Here is a 16,720-nt window from a genome sequence, read left to right as displayed (position 1 = left end):
CTTCTCTTTTTCTATAAATGCACTTTCTCTAATTTCTCTACCTTCTCTATATCTAATCCTATCTTCTCTATATCTATCACTATGACTATCACTATATCTATCACTATGACTATCACTATATCTATCACTATCACTATCACTATCACTATATCACTATCACTATATCATCTCTCTCTAGATTCTCTATCACTATATTTTCTCTAGTTAACAAAATCTTCCCTATATCTATCGTTTCCCTATATCTATCTCTATTTTCTCTATCTATATCTTTATTATAGCTATCTCTATATTCTCTATGACTATCTTTTCTATCTCTATTTCTATCTTCTATATATCTATCTCTATCTTCTCTATATCTATCTCTAACTTTCTATAGCTATCTTTATCTTCTATGTATCTATCTCTATTTTCTCTTTGTCTATGTCTATGTTCTCTATATAACTTCTCTATCTCTATATCTTTCTATCTACTACCCCTTTCCCTTGCCTCCTCCCTATACTTCCCCTCCTTTCCCCCCCTTTCCTCTCCCCTATCCCCCTACCTTATCCCTTCCCCCCGCTCTTACCACTTCTCTCCTTCTCTCCTACTCTCCTCCTCTCCTCCTCTCCTCCTCTCCTACTCTCCTTCTCCTCCCACCTCTCTCGCTCTCTTGCTTTCCCTGACTCAGGCTCTTCTTTTATCCTCCATCATGCCCCCTGAGTTCTTCTTTTATCCTCCATCATGCCCCTTTTATCCTTCATCATGCCCCCTCACTCCCTCTTACATACTGGGTTTTTATGTTGTCCTGCCTCAGTTCTCCTCCGCGGCACTGCTCTCAATGGTGCCAGCAAGCAAATCACTGGGGAAGAACAGGATGATGCGTTCACTGCTGCAGCTCTGATTGGATGCAGCTCAGAGTGCTGCGTGCATTTCACCCGGGGGGTGGGGGGATGGACGGTGCATACAGAGGGTACCGTAATGTAGCATGTAGTGCAGGGGATCACCTTCACTACAGTAGCAATTTCAATAGGGCTTATTTTGGGGGGAGGGCTTATTTTAGAGGAATCTTACACAGTAAAGGGAGGGCTTATTTTCAGGATAGGTCTTATTTTATCCTTATTTTATCCTACCGTGTTTCCCCAATAATAAGACCCCCTGTGATCCCCTGTGCTACACGCTATATTACGGTACCCTCTGTATGCACTGTCCCCCTCCCCCCGCGTGGGGGAAACGCACACTGCGCTCCGAGCTGCATCCAATCAGAGCTGCAGCAGTGAGCACGTCATCCTGTTCTTCCCCGGTGATTTGCTTGCTGGTGCCATTGAGAGCAGTGCTGTGGAGGAGAGCTGAGGCAGGACAATATAAAAACCCGGTATGTAAGCGGGAGTGAGGAGGCATGATGGAGGATAAAAGAAGAACTCAGGGGGCATGATGGAGGATAATAGAAGAACTCAGCCAGCATTCACCGCGCTAAAGAAATGAAGAACTTCCTTGCAGAGAGAAGAATAGATCAAGTAATGATTCCTGCAGGAATGACTGCCTATCTCCAGACCCTTGATATTGCAATAAACAAGCCATTCAAGGACCATTTGTGCATGTAAGTCAATGACTACACTGAAAATAGAATGGAAAGAAATCAGCGTGGAAACTTTGTGAAGCCCTGTCTGCAAGAAGTCATGACTTGGGTGAAGAAGTCATGGGATAAAATTACTGACAGCTGTGTTGCCAAGGCACTATGAGCAGGTTACCTGGACAAGACATGTTCATTTAAAGAGAGCTATATTGCTGGACATGACAGATTGGGTCCACTTCTTCTGAAGGAAATAGAGGCACAAGACATCCAGGACGCAATTCAGGGTATGGACACTTATGACGATGTTGTTGAAGAAGATGACATGATCATTATTGAATAAAGGTACTTTTTTTGGTTCACATTTACCTGTTTATTAAAATTGCTGTCAATGTTCATTAAAATAAGCCCTCCCCTGAAAATAAGCCCTCTGGTGGTTTTTCTGTCCAAAAAAAAAAAATGAGACAGTGTCTTATTATTGGGGAAACATGGTAGTAATAGATTGTGAGGTAGTGATGACATCAAACGGAACCATTTTTCTGTTACATCCATTACTGACAGAATGTTTGATTTACATTGATGCTTGGTTACATTGTTTACTGAACCAAAGCCACTCTGCCTGAATTGGGTTTTCCACAGATTCTCATAAAATCATTTTGTCACCTTCCACCTAGAGTGTATCTTTACCAAAGATTAAAAATATTTCTGAACACTAAACGTTTAAAATTCTTGTCTTTGTCTGACTGTCCATTAATAAAGAAAAAATATATTTGCATCCCCCGTTCATGGGTAAAAGAATTGGATACGCTTCTTTGTAAAAGATTTTGATTCGGCTTTCATGTCTTTTCTCTTTCTGGTTCAAGTTCAGGATAGATAATTTGTCTTTCATTACTGATAAGACAACAAAATTGACATCTTCCTCCTTCTATTCATCTTTAACTTCCCTAACACTCTTTACCTCCTTTCGCATCTTTTTGGCAAACTTCTTTTTATTTTTTATTGAAGTTTTTTATTTTCAAAACATATGCAAGGAAAATTTTTTCAACATGGACCCTCGAAAAACCGTGTGTTTGGACTTCCGGTTAAGATGGCGGAGAGGAGGCACACAGCTGTGTAGCTTTGCGCTTTCTCTCACTATCCATTTCATTACAAGCCTCTGAATTAATGCTTGACTGAAAAAAAAAAAAAACCCACAAATAGTTACCAAGAGAAGCCATCCTTGAGATCCGCCAAGAAAGGTCTGTCTTTACTGGAGGGCTGGGACGGTTTTAGATCGGGCGCAGGCGGCGGGCAGCAGCAGTGAGAGCACGGGAGCAGACTGGAGAGGAGGTGGGGAGTGATCGCAGCCGTCTCTGCGGGGAGAGCTTCGCTACAGGTTTGGATACTTTGCTCCGGCAGCAAGTCAGCAGCCCAGCAGAGAAGCTAAAAACACCGGGGTGAAGACTACAACCCCAAACAGCTGGAGTCTCTCAGGACCTGGTCGTCCTCCCCTTCCCCCCCCCCCCAACAGTGACTCAGCACACTCTGAGATCTCAGAGCGCAGGCGCAGCACAGTCGGGCTAGTGACTCACTGCTGCCCCTGCAGTCTGTAGAGGAAGCTCGGTAACACCACCCAGTCCCTCCCCCAAAGAAAGACTCCAGTTTTTTCTGTTTTTCTTTGCTAGTTTGTCTTTGATTATTAGACAGAATGAGCAAGAAACTGAAGAGGACTTTAACCCTTGACAGCTTCTATACAGATAGAGAGCAGACTCTAAATCCTGAGGAGACTAAAAACAGACTGTGTCCAGGTGAATCCCCAAAGGAGGAGATCATCTGTTCCTCAGCACAGATGAACCTCATAGAAGTAATTAAAAAGGCTCTCACAAGGGAGCTAGAAGAAAAATGGGAAAAGCAGAGTGAGGCTTGGCAAAAGGAGAGGGAGGCTTGGGAAAAGGAGAGGGAGGCTTGGCAAAAGAGCCTGGAGAAGTCAGTTAAAGAGAGAGTGGATAAAGAAGTAAAATCCTCGAAAAATAGGATTGGTGAACTGGAAACAGAAAATAGCTCTCTAAGAAACAAAATTGGCAGAATGGAAAAAAATTCCACAGAACAAAAGAACTCAATGGGACAATTAGAAAAAGATTTTTAAAAAGTGAGTGAAGAAAATACTTCACTGAAAATCAGAATTGAACAATTGGAATTGAATGACTCGAGGAGACAAGAAGAATCAGTCAAGCAAACCCAAAAAAATCAAACAATGGAAAAGAATGTGAAATACCTTCTGGGGAAGACAACAGACCTGGTTTTGTTTGTTTGTTTGGTTGGTTGGTTTTTTTTTGTTTTTTTGTTTTTTTGTTTTTTTTGCTGAGGCAATTGGGGTTAAGTGATTTGCCCAGGGTCACACAGGTAGGAAGGAAGATAACAGACCTGGAAAACAGATCTAGGAGAGACAATCTGAGAATCATTGGACTCCCAGAAAAGCATGATGAAAAAAAGAGCCTGGACACTATTTTCCAGGAAATTATCAAAGAGAACTGCCCAGAAGTCATAGGAACAGAGGAAAAAATAAACATTGAAAGGATTCATCGATCACCCACTGAAAGGGATCCTAAAATCAAAACACCAATGAATATAGTGGCCAAATGCCAGAACCCTCAGACGAAGGAAAAAATATTGCAAGCGGCTAGAAAAACCCAATTCAAGTATCAAGGAGCCACAATAAGGATCACCCAGGATCTGGCAGCATCCACATTAAAAGATCGAAGGGCCTGGAATATGATATTCCGAAAGGCTAAGGAAATTGGTATGCAACCAAAAATAACTTACCCAGCGAGAATGAGCATCTTTTTCCAGGGAAGAAGATGGACATTCAACGAAGTAAGCGAATTTCATCTATTTCTGATGAAAAAGCCAGAACTTAACAAAAAGTTTGATCTACAAATATAGAACTCAAGAGAAATCTAAAAAGGTAAAGATTAATCTTGGGAACTATATTTTGACTATATAGATGTATAAAGAATACATGTATACCTTGTTCTAGAAACTGATGTGGAAAGGACATTGTACCAGAAAAAGGGTAAAGTGGGGGTACTACATCTCATGAAGAGGAATAGGAAACCTATTATATCTGAGAGAAAGAATGGAGGGGGATGAATATAGCGGGTATCTTACTGCCTTCAGAATTGGCTTTAAGTGAAAAACTTAAGACATATTCAATCTATGGTGAAACTTCTCCCACCGCATTGAAAAGTGAGAAGGGAAAAGTGAAAAGGGAAAGAATAAGCTAAGAGGAAGGAAATATGGAAACTGGGAGGGAAAGGGGTAAGATAGGAGGAGAAACTCTAAGGCGGGGGGAGGGATACTAAAAAGGGAAGGCTGTGAGAAGCAAGTAGTGCTCACAAGCTTAATACTGGAAAGGGGGGAAAGGTGAAAGAAGGGAGAAAAGCATAAGCCAGGGTTAACAAGATGGCAAGTAATACAGAATTGGTTATTCTAACCATAAATGTGAACAGAGTAAACTCCCCCATAAAGAGGAAGCGGTTAGCAGAATGGATTAAAAGCCAGAATCCTACAATATGTTGTTTACAGGAAACATACCTGAAATGGGGAGATACATGCAGGTTAAAGGTAAAAGGTTGGAGCAAAATCTACTATGTTTCAGGTGAAGTCAAAAAAGCAGGGGTAGCCATCCTGATCTCAGATCAAGCTAAAGCAAAAATTGATCTAATTAAAAGAGATAAGGAAGGGCACTATATCTTGCTAAAGAGTAGCATGGATAATGAAGCAATATCTATATTAAATATATATGCACCAAGTGGTGTAGCATCTAATTTCTTAAAAGAGAAATTAAGAGAGCTGCAAGAAGAAATAGTAAAACTATAATAGTGGGAGATCTTAACCTTGCACTCTCAGAATTAGATAAATCAAACCACAAAATAAATAAGAAAGAAGTCAAAGAGATAAATAGAATACTAGAAAAGTTAGATATGATAGATCTCTGGAGAAAATGTAATGGAGACAGAAAGGAATACACTTTCTTTTCAGCAGTTCATGGAACCTATACAAAAATTGACCATATATTAGGACATAAAAACCTCAAACTCAAATGCAGTAAGGCAGAAATAGTAAATGCATCTTTTTCAGACCACGATGCAATGAAAATTACATTCAACAAAAAACCAGGGGGAAGTAGACCAAAAAATAATTGGAAACTAAATAATCTCATACTAAAGAATGATTGGGTGAAACAGCAAATCATAGACATAATTAATAACTTCACCCAAGAAAATGATAATAATGAGACATCATACCAAAATGTATGGGATGCAGCCAAAGTGGTAATAAGGGGAAATTTCATATCTCTAGAGGCCTATTTGTATATCATAGAGAAAGAGAAGGTCAATGAATTGGGTTTGCAACTAAAAATGCTAGAAAAGGAACAAATTAAAAACCCCCAGTCAAACACTAAACTTGAAATTCTAAAAATAAAAGGAGAGATCAATAAAATTGAAAGTAAAAAAACTATTGAATTAATTAATAAAACTAAGAATTGGTTCTATGAAAAAATCAATAAAATAGACAAACCCTTAGTAAATCTGATTAAAAAAAGGAAAGAGGAAAATCAAATTTTTAGTCTTAAAAATGAAAAGGGAGAACTTGCCACTAACGAAGAGGAAATTAGAGCAATAACTAGGAGTTACTTTGCCCAACTTTATGCCAATAAATTTGACAACTTAAATGAAATAGAACAATACCTCCAAAAATATAGCTTGCCCAAACTAACAGAGGAAGAAGTAAATATCCTAAACAGTCCCATCTCAGAAAAAGAAATAGAACAAACTATCAAACAAGTCCCTAAGAAAAAATCCCCAGGACCAGATGGATTTACATGTGAATTCTACCAAACATTTAAAGAACAATTAACTCCAATGCTAAATAAACTATTTGAAAAAATAGGGATTGAAGGAGTCCTACCAAACTCCTTTTATGACACAGACATGGTACTGATACCTCAATCAGGTAGGCTGAAAACAGAGAAAGAAAATTATAGACCAATCTCCCTAATGAATATTGATGCTAAAATCTTAAATAAAATATTAGCAAAAAGATTACAGAAAATTGTCACCAGGATAATACACTATGACCAAGTAGGATTTATACCAGGAATGCAGGGCTGGTTCAATATTAGGAAAACTATTAGCATAATTGACTATATCAATAACCAAACAAACAAAAACCATATGATCATCTCAATAGATGCAGAAAAAGCATTTGATAAAATTCAACATCCATTCCTAATAAAAACACTTGAGAGCATAGGAATAAATGGACTTTTCCTTAAAATAGTCAGGAGCATATATTTAAAACCATCAGTAAGCATCATATGCAATGGGGAAAAACTGGAACCTTTCCCAGTAAGATCTGGAGTGAAGCAAGGTTGCCTACTATCACCATTATCGTATTAGAAACACTAGCCTCGGCAATGAGTCGAGAAAGATATTAAAGGAATTAGAGTAGGCAATGAGGAAACCAAACTATCACTCTTTGCAGATGATATGATGGTATACCTAGAGAACCCCAGAGATTCTACTAAAAAGCTATTAGAAATAATTCATAATTCTAGCAAAGTAGCTGGCTACAAAATAAATCCCCATAAATCCTCAGCATTTTTATATATCACCAACAAAACCCAACAGCAAGAGATACAAAGAGAAATTCCATTCAGAATAACTGTTGATACCATAAAATATTTGGGAATCTATCTACCAAAGGAAAGTCAGGAATTATATGAGCAAAATTATAAAAAAGTCTCCACACAAATAAAGTCAGACTTAAATAATTGGAAAAATATTAAGTGCTCTTGGATCGGCCGAGCGAACATAATAAAGATGACAATACTCCCTAAACTAATCTATTTATTTAATGCTATACCAATCAGACTTCCAAGAAAATATTTTAATGATCTAGAAAAAATAACAACAAAATTCATATGGAACAATAAAAAGTCGAGAATCTCAAGGGAATTAATGAAAAAAAAAAATCAAATGAAGGTGGCCTAGCTGTACCTGATCTAAAATTATATTATAAAGCAGCAGTCACCAAAACCATTTGGTATTGGCTAAGAAATAGATTAGTGGATCAGTGGAAAAGGTTAGGTTCACAAGACAGAATAGTCAACTATAGCAATCTAGTGTTTGACAAACCCAAAGCCCCTAACTTCTGGGAAAAGAATTCATTATTTGATAAAAACTGCTGGGATAATTGGAAATTAGTATGGCAGAAATTAGGCATGAACCCACACTTAACACCATATACCAAGATAAGATCAAAATGGGTCCATGACCTAGGCATAAAGAACGAGATTATAAATAAATTAGAGGAACATAGGATAGTTTATCTCTCAGACTTGTGGAGGAGAAAGAAATTTGTGACCAAAGATGAACTAGAGACCATTACTGATCACAAAATAGAAAATTTTGATTACATCAAATTAAAAAGCCTTTGTACAAACAAAACTAATGCAAACAAGAGTAGAAGGGAAGCAACAAACTGGGAAAACATCTTCACAGTTAAAGGTTCTGATAAAAGCCTCATTTCCAAAATATATAGAGAACTGACTCAAATTTATAAGAAATCAAGCCATTCTCCAATTGATAAATGGTCAAAGGATATGAACAGACAATTTTCAGAGGATGAAATTGAAACTATTACCACTCATATGAAAGAGTGTTCCAAATCACTATTGATCAGAGAAATGCAAATTAAGACAACTCTGAGATACCACTACATACCTGTCAGATTGGCTAAGATGACAGGAAAAAATAATGATGAATGTTGGAGGGGATGCGGGAAAACTGGGACACTGATACATTGTTGGTGGAGTTGTGAACGAATCCAACCATTCTGGAGAGCAATCTGGAATTATGCCCAAAAAATTATCAAATTGTGCATACCCTTTGATCCAGCAGTGTTTCTATTGGGCTTATATCCCAAAGAAATACTAAAGAAGGGAAAGGGACCTGTATGTGCCAAAATGTTTGTAGCAGCCCTATTTGTAGTGGCTAGAAACTGGAAAATGAATGGATGCCCATCAATTGGAGAATGTCTGGGTAAATTGTGGTATATGAATGTTATGGAATATTATTGTTCGGTAAGAAATGACCAGCAGGATGAATACAGAGAGGACTGGCGAGACTTACATGAACTGATGCTAAGTGAAATGAGCAGAACCAGGAGATCATTATACACTTCGACAACGATATTGTATGAGGACATATTTTGATGGAAGTGGATTTCTTTGACAAAGAGACCTAACTGAGTTTCAATTGATAAATGACGGACAAAAGCAGCTACACCCAAAGAAAGAACACTGGGAAACGAATGTGAACTATCTGCATTTTTGTTTTTCTTCCCGGATTATTTATACCTTCTGAATCCAATTCTCCCTATGCAACAAGAGAACTGTTCGGTTCTGCAAACATATATTGTATCTAGGATATACTGCAACATATCCAACATATAAAGGACTGCTTGCCATCTAGGGGAGGGGGTGGAGGGAGGGAGGGGAAAAAAATCGGAACAGAAATGAGTGCAAGGGATAATGTTGTAAAAAAAAAAATTACCCTGGCATGGATTCTATCAATGTAAAGTAATTATTAAATAAAAATTTAAAAAAAAAAGAAAAGAAAAACCGTGTGTTCCAATTATTCGCAATTTTCCCCCACTTCCTCACCTGCATGGCATGCAATCCAATATATGCTAACCATGGTTAAATACATGTTCATTCCAATATAGGCATACACATTTATACAATGATCTTGATGCAAAAGACAAATGAAATCAAAAAAAAAATTTTTTTAATGGCACAGAAAATAAAATACAAGCAAATCATAACCAAAAATGTGAATAGGCTATGTTGTGATCCACACTTAGTTCCCACAGTCCTCTCTCTGGGTGCAGATGGCTCTCATCATCACAAATCATTGGCTCAGGCCTGAATCATCTCTTTGTTGAAAAAAGCCACGTCCATCAGAATTAATCACTGTATAATCTTCTTGTTGCCATGTACAATCATCTCCTGGTTCTGCTCATTTCACTCAGCATCAGTTCATGTAAGTCTTTCCAGATGTCTCTGACATCACCCTGCTTACTGTCAAACTTCCTTTTAACTCTCACACCGTAGGTAAAGAGTCTAGTCTGCCTCTCTTGAAATCATCTTGTGAATCCAACTCAGCCAATGTATCAAGGCACTGGTAGATTTATTGTGAAAGGATTAATTTCAGCCTCTATAATTCCCCTAGCAGTGCTACAAATCAGCTTGAAAATAAGATGGAAAGGGGCTTGATCAATGGGCAATTTTCTCTATCAACACCCCAAATCCCTGTACCCTCTATATATTCATTTGACACTGAAGCATATAGTGTCTTGTTATACATCTTCCCTTGTTATCCTTGATATTTGATAATAAAAATGTCCTGGTGTTCCAATAATGTCACATGTTCCTTGTGAGCCTCAGTTTCTTCACCTATAGAATGGGAATGGATAACAATACTTATATTTATGAAGTGTTCTGAGAAAAGCATTCTGTAAACTTTAAAGTTATAGAAAATGTAAATGATTGCTATTTTCTTTTATAAATGTGCTTACTTAAAGCACATCATTAGTGTTATTCAGGTTGATATCTAAAAAAAGATACACAGAATAAATGTGAATAAACACAGAACAATTAAATGCCAGATACTTTTGGAAAGTGAACACTACCACAAAAGAGAAAGAAAAATGTATTTACTTATGTAATTTAATGAAGTGTTTCCTGTAAACTTTTATGTTGTTTAGTCATTTACTTATGTCTAATTCTTTGTGACCTTGGGATTTTCTTGGCAGGGATATCAGAGTGGTTTGCATTTCCTTTTCTAGTTCATTTTAACAGATGAGGAAACTGAGAGTTAAGCAATTTGCCCAAGTCACATAGCTAGTAAGTGTTTGAGAATGAGTAAAATTAAAATATTCATCAAAGTAGTCCAAATCTTTCAGTTTATCATTAGAACTTTACTAATGTTCTTGTTATTGTGTGCTGTGATTTCCTAATTCTTTATTTTGCATCAGTTCATATAATAAACGATATATCATGTTTCTCTAAAACTATTCTCATTGCTTTTTTGAACAGAATATTTTTTAATATATTTATAACTTAAATGCAAAGTAATAAAGAAAAAGCAAAATAGAAGAGACAAAAAAAATTGTCATGTGCCCAGCAGAACATTGGGAAGAATTCAAAATATGTAGTTTCCATTTCAAAAAAGTATAAGCCATATTTGTGTCCATCTTTGCTTCTTTGTAACTTTTGTTCTCTGCTGTGCATTTTTATTTCTCCCCCTCATCTCTCCCAAGCTTTTCTCCCCACCTCACCCAAGCAGGATATGCAATCAAACACAGATGGTTTTATGTATGTATACAGATACACACAAAATATATCCATATCCACACACACAGGCACACACACACACACACACATATGGACATAAACACATGGACACTTAAGGACACATTATACACACTTATATACACATATATCTAAAACAATATTTGATATAATGCAAATATTCTCTGTCAATTTAATTTTTTTTTTTTTTTTACGATTACTACCCCTATTTTTTTCTAATTCTGCTCTACACTGTTATTATGTCTGTGGATATCTTGTTTCCTATCCTGGCTAACTACTCTTACTTTACCTGTTAATTTGCCTTGCAATATTACTTAATCTCAACACCAACTCCCACCCATAGATCCCTCTCATTTTCTTCCTCTCCACTCTGTCTTTATCCTATTAATCTACTTTATCCTATTAATCTACGCACTTTATCCCACTCTCATTAATCTAAACAACCTAATGTACCCCACTTTATCCTATTTCTCTTTCCTTTTAATCTTTCCCTTTCCCATTAATCTGCATATCTTTGTCCCATTTCCATAACTCTATACACCCTTCTAATAATACCCCACCTTATCCTATTCCCTCCCCATTTATTTCTTTATAGTTTTTGAAGAATGCTATATACTCTTCTTGGAATCTTATTCCCTCTTTAATCCATTCCTGATGCAAGGAATATGGGTGAGGATTGGTGAAGTAGTGATTGCTCCTCAAAAGGTTACTGATTGTCAGTTTTACCTAATCCCAGTTCTTTGGAGATTTCTGGCTACTGCCTCATCAAGCAGTGGTTCTTGTTCAACAAAGCACCCGGACACAGCTGCTTTCAAGCTCAAGTCTTTATTCCCCCTCCTCACATTCTACTCTTTTTCAGCACTCCTCTACACTCCTCTACACTCCTTCTACTTCCTGGTGCCCACTACTTACATTGGGTCTATGAGGTCACAAGCACAATCAATAAGAGGGGGAGACATCTGCCATTGAGAATGCATCAATGGATTAAGTGAATTAGAGTAGGCAATAAGGAAACCAAACTATCACTCTTTGCAGATGATATGATGGCATACTTAGAGAATCCCAGAGATTCTAAAAAAGCTATTAGAAATAATTCATAACTTTAGCAAAGTTGCAGGATACAAAATAAATCCCCATAAATCCTCAGCATTTTTATACATCACCAACAAAATACAACAGCAAGAGATACAAAGAGAAATTCCATTCAAAATAACTGTCAACAGCATAAAATATTTGGGAATCTATCTACCAAAGGAAAGTCAGGAATTATATAAGAAAAATACAAAAAACTTTCCACACAAATAAAGTCAGACTTAAATAATTGGAAAAATATTAAGTGCTTTTGGATAGGCCAAGCGAATATAATAAAGATGACAATACTCCCTAAACTAATCTATTTATTTAGTGCTATACCAATCAGACTTCCAAGAAAATATTTTAATGATCTAGAAAAAATAACAAAATTCATGTGGAAGAACAAAAGGTCAAGAATTTCAAGGGAATTAATGAAAACAAAAACTAAATGAAGGTAGCTTAGCTGTACCTGATCTAAAACTATATTATAAAGCAGCAGTCACCAAAACCATTTGGTGTTGGCTAAGAAATAGATTAGTTGATCAGTGGAATAGGTTAGGTTCACAAGACAGAATAGTCAACTATAGCAATCTAGTGTTTGGCAAACCCAAAGATCCTAACTTTTGGGATAAGAATTCATTATTTGACAAAAACTGTTGGGATAACTGGAAATTAGTATGGCAGAAATCAGGCATGGACCCACACTTAACACTGTATACCAAGATAAGATTAAAATGGGTCCATGATTTAGGCATAAAGAACGAGATTATAAATAAATTAGAAGAACATAGGATAGTTTATCTCTCAGACTTGTGGAAGAGGAAGAAATTTGTGACCAAAGATGAACTAGAGACCATTATTGATCACAAAATAGAAAATTTTGATTACATCAAATTAAAAGGCCTTTGTATAAACAAAACTAATATAAACAAAATTAGAAAGGAAGCAACAAATTGGGAAAACATCTTCACAGTTAAAGGTTCTGATAAAGGCCTCATTTCCAAAATATATAGAGAATTGACTCTAATTTATAAGAAATAGTCATTTTCCAATTGATAAATGGTCAAAGGATATGAACAGACAATTTTCAGATGATGAAATTGAAACTATTTCCACTCATACGAGTGTTCCAAATCACTATTGATCAGAGAAATGCAAATTAAGACAACTTTGAGATACCACTACACACCTGTCAGATTGACTAAGATGACAGGAAAAAATAATGATGAATGTTGGAGAGGATGCGGGAAAACTGGGACACTGATGCATTGTTGGTGGAGTTGTGAACAAATCCAACTATTCTGAAGAGCAATTTGGAATTATGCCCAAAAAGTTATCAAACTGTCCATACCCTTTGATCCAGCAGTGCTACTACTGGGCTTATACCCCAAAGAGATACTAAAGAAGAGAAAGGGACCTGTATGTGCCAAAATGTTTGTGGCAGCCCTCTTTTTAGTGGCTAGAAACTGGAAAATGAATGGATGTCCATCAATTGGAGAATGGTTGGGTAAATTGTGGTATATGAATGTTATGGAATATTATTGTTCTGTAAGAAATGACCAGCAGCATGAAAACAGAGAGGCTTGGAGAGACATGAATTGATGCTAAATGAAATGAGCAGAACCAGGAGATCATTATACACTTCAACAATGATACTGTATGAGGATGTATTCTGATGGAAGTGGATTTCTTCAACAAAGAGAAGATCTAACTCAGTTTCAATTGATCAATAATCAATTCACTGGGAAATGAATGTAAACTGTTTGCATTTTTGTTTTTCTTCCTAGGTTATTTCTACCTTCTGAAACCAATCCTCTCTGTGCAACAAGAGAACTGTTTGGTTCTGCACACATATATTGTATCTAGGATATACCGTGACATATTTAACAGGTATAGGACTGCTTGCCATCTGGGAGAGGGGGTAGAGAAAGGGAGGGGAAAAATTGGAACAGAAGTGAGTGCAAGGTATAATGTTGTAAAAAATTACCCTGGCATGAGTTCTGTCAATAAAAAAAGTTATTTAAAAAAGAAAAAAGAAAAAATGACTATAAAAGTACACAAGAGAAAACAGAGAAGCAGAATAAATGCAATAATTTTGTTAAATTTAATATTAAATACCTTGTTAAATTTGATATAAATTTTTGAAAAGCTAACTATACACCAGAAACTCAGTTTTGAATATACTATTGCTTTTAGGATTTCTTTTCTTTGTTTGAATATTTGTTTGTTGATAATTAAGTTTATAATTAAACATTCAAATTTCAAGATAAATTTGATAAGCATGGTGTATAGTTCTATAAGTTGTCATCAATTCTATTTAATATAATAAAAACTTTTAAGGATTTCTTATGAAAAAAAAAGAGAGAATGCATCAATGGCTCTCAGTGGGATTTGAGTTCCTGCTCACAAGGTGGGTCCCTGTTAGCCACAGAGATCACATCCAAGTGCCTCAGGCACTAAGGCCTTTTTACTTACTCGTGTCACTATGTGAGGTTCCTCTCCAGACCCTTACATTATATGTGTGTGTGTGTGTGTGTGTGTGTATGTATATGTATATATATATGTGTATATACATAAATATATATTATTTCCTATCCTTGTTGTAAAGTTAAATTAAGTCTAAAATAACTATCTTAAAATTAAATATCTTCTACTTTAATTCCACTTCTTAACTTGCCTTGCTATTACTTAACCTTCCCCCACCCACGGATCTCTCCTTTATTTTCTCCCTCCACACTTTCCTTAACTCTTCATCCCATTTCCATTGATCTATACACCTTATCACACTGCTACAACTCTGCATGCTCTTCTATACTCAACCTTATACGTTATCCTTTGCCCATTAATCTACACATGTTGTCCCACTGCCATAAATCTTTATATCTTTCTGTATATCACCTTTTTCTATTCCCTTCCTTATTTCTTTATAGATTTTGGAGGTTGCTATACCCTTCATGTATGTAGTGTTGCCTATTTAATCCATTCCTCATATGACCAGGTTTTCAGCACCACCAGCCCTCTTTCTCCCTCAAATGATTCTGTGCTTATTATTCCTCTGCCACCCATTCATATAATTGCTATTTTTACCTTTTCCTAATAATTTTGCTTTTGAGAGTCAAATCATACTCAACTCTACCTCAATCTTTCTTTTGGCTTCCTAACTATGATGTCAGTCTTAAAAATATGATATAGATATAGGTATATATGTATATATTTTATATACATATATATTTCTATACATAAATGATTTGCCCATGTTAAGTTCTTTGAAATTAATATTTGATATTATCCCTTATTTGTTAAATTTTTTAATTAAGTTTGGGTTTGGTTAAAACAAATCCTGAAAATCTGCAAGTTCATTGAATGTCCATGTTTTTTTTTCATTCAATATAATTTTGCTGAATATATTTTTGACTGCAGGCCTAGTTCTTTTGTTAGTATACATTATTCCAGGAATTGTAGTAACTGTGGCAAGTGATAAATCATGTGCCATTTCAATTGTAGCCAGATCTATTTTGAAAAGTGGTTTTATTTCAGTATTTTTTTTTCCATTTCACCAAATGTATTTTAAGTTGTTTTCTTCAGACAATATCTGTGTTTCCTTTTCCATACTCTCCTGCAAAGCTTTCATTTCTTTTTCCCATTTTTCTTCTCTCTTTTTAGATCCTTTTTAAATTCTTGCAAGAGAGCCTTTTCAGTTGAAGACCAGCTTATACACCCTTTTGAGGCTTCATCTAAAGGCATTTTGTCTTTAGTGTTCTCAGAGTTTGAAATCTGCTCTTCCCTGTCTCCATAATAGCTATATATGATCAGAGCTCTTTTGGCTTTTTAGCTCATTTTTAAAAGTTGAGATCTGTTCTGAGGGCAAAGGGGATATTGTTCCAAGCTTCCTCTATAGGATGACAGATGTTCTACAATGCCCTGGGACCAGTGCTGTTGCCTGCTTGCTTCCTACTCTGAGTGGACATACCAGTTATGCTGGGATTCTGGGGTTCACTATTTGCTTTCTGTAGTTGTATTGGAGATCTCACAGCTAATCAGCTGATCCACTGGCTTCTGAGCTAGGACAGAGTAGCCAATATTGCCTTATTTTGGCTAAGAGCCATCCACTATATCCTCCATATTGGTTTCTCTGCCCTGGACTGAGTTGTGTCCTCCAGCCTGTTACAGACAGACCCTCCTTTCTTGAAATCTAAGGTATCTTCTGCCAAAAATTTTTTATACTCCAAATATTTATGGGTTCTGTCATTCCACAATCCATTTAGAGGCTTGATCTAGTGTTAATTCTGAAGAAACCTAGGAGTTCAAAGTCAAAGTCTCTACTATCTTGGCTTTGCCCCTCATGATTGAATTGATCATATTAAGTATATCAAATTTATATGTCCTTATGATGCTGACATTATTTCTTTACTCTGCAGAAGTACATACCAGTTTTCTCAAGTTTCTCTGAAAGCATCTTTCATCACTTCTTAGGGAAGAGTAGTATTTTGCTATATTTATATACCATTGTTTTTTTTCAACTATTATCAAATTGTTGAATATATCCACTTCTTTACTACACCCAGCAAGTGTTTATAAGTATTCTTATACATATGGATCCTTTTACCATTTCTTCCATCTCTTTCACACATAGGCTTAGAAGAGGTTTCATTAGGTCAAAGATATGCATGATTCAGGAA

This window comes from Antechinus flavipes, chromosome 5 (assembly GCF_016432865.1).
Source record: "Antechinus flavipes isolate AdamAnt ecotype Samford, QLD, Australia chromosome 5, AdamAnt_v2, whole genome shotgun sequence".
NCBI classification, from domain to species: Eukaryota; Metazoa; Chordata; class Mammalia; order Dasyuromorphia; family Dasyuridae; genus Antechinus; species Antechinus flavipes.
This window is presented reverse-complemented; position numbering follows the sequence as displayed.